Raw genomic sequence first — 1,696 nt, forward strand, 5'->3', positions numbered from 1 at the left:
GTGCTCACTCTGATCCCTATTGCAGGGGAAGGGGCTGCTGCAGGGATGGAGCAGAGGTGACAGCCTCATACTGCACCAGGGGAGGGTCAGTTGGGTACTGGGAAGTATTTCAGGCACTGGCACAGGCTGCCCAGGGAGGTGGGGGAGTCACCATCCCTGGGGGGTGTTCAGAACAGTGGAGATACAGCACTGGGGGACGTGATCTGTGTGCATGGTGGGGTGGGTTGGGGTTTGACCTGAGGATCAGAGATGCCTTTTCCCTTCCTGCTGCTGCCATCCTATCGTGCTTTAAGCACCGCAAGAGTCCAGCGATGTCCCCCCAAGGTGGGACCAGCTGCACACAGTTCCCCCTGGTCAGGCAGAAGCGTGATCCCATCCAGCATCACTCACTTCTATCACATCTGCAGCCTCCCCGCCCGGCTCTACCATGTTTTATTACATTGCTTTCATAGCACTGCTCTGAGCCCCAGCACACGGGTTGTTGCAGTGGCTATGGGCTAACAGCACTCCAGAAGCGAGTGTTCCTCTTCCCTTTCCTATGGACTTTCTATTTAACTGTAGCAGCCACCACAAATGTATTAGCAGATGTTTTATAAATAATCTCAAGTTTCAGGGCTTTCAGTTTACATAAGCGCTGCTCTACTCTCACCACAGGAAATTTTCTCTCTCGGCGATACCACTCTCACAGACAGAGGACTCGCCCAGCTCTCCTACGGGGCACATTTACATTTTGTAAAGCATGAGGGTCTTTCATTTAGCCTTGAAAAGGGGAATCAATAGCAAAACCCAAACTGCCAAACATGCAGCTGCCACCACATACGGATGGCAAACAGAGGAAAATACAAAGCCTCCCACCAAAGTTGCTGCAGAACCTTCACCCACATAGGCTCTCCATTTGCACATGTGCTTTGTGGTTGCATCCTATGTATATATCCCTGCAAGCTGCAGGAAAAGGCCTGAATATTGGGGATGACCCTGGCCTTCAAATCAGCCTGTAGCAATTAGACAGATAAATAAAATGGGAAAGACATTACAACAGAAGTGTAATGACAAAAGGACTGGCACAATAGAAAGGCACTATAAAGGAAGGAAAGAAGATTCCAGGTTCACAGGGGAAAGCTTCACCAAGGAAGAATCTCTAGAAGATCAGTTCCTCGGTGGCAGTCAGCCCTTAAGTGAGATCTAAGAGAGGTGCAGCCAGGCTGCAGTCCTTCCAATCACACAGCTGAATTGCCTTCACCTGTGCTCCCAGGGCTGACCGGGTCCTTTCCCAGGTGCTCAATCAGTGGTTCAGGCTGGGACTCAGCAGTTCCCATACACAGCCCCACTGCAGCTCCTGAGGGCGTGGGCTGCTCGGGACCCAACAGCAATGTTTTTTCATTTAGCCTTTCACTGAGGCTGTGGCAGATGAAAGAATAAAGAAAATCTGAGGCATTTAGGGGCAAGGTTTGTGTTTGTGTAAGACGCAACTTAGCCTAAGTCTGGGGTGTCCATCATTCACCTGGGGGAACCCCTGCTGCCGCCCCAGGCAGGGATTCATTTCCCACCTTGGTTCCCAAATGATCACAGATAATAGAAACTGGAAAATAGGAGCCATAAGATGTGCTGTTTTCCTGAGCTGTAAGAGGTTCTGCACAGGTGTGCAGACCTGACTGACAACACTGCACTCTGGGAGAATGTGACACCTTCCGATGGG

Source organism: Meleagris gallopavo, chromosome 15 (assembly GCF_000146605.3).
Source record: "Meleagris gallopavo isolate NT-WF06-2002-E0010 breed Aviagen turkey brand Nicholas breeding stock chromosome 15, Turkey_5.1, whole genome shotgun sequence".
In the NCBI taxonomy this organism is placed as follows: Eukaryota; Metazoa; Chordata; class Aves; order Galliformes; family Phasianidae; genus Meleagris; species Meleagris gallopavo.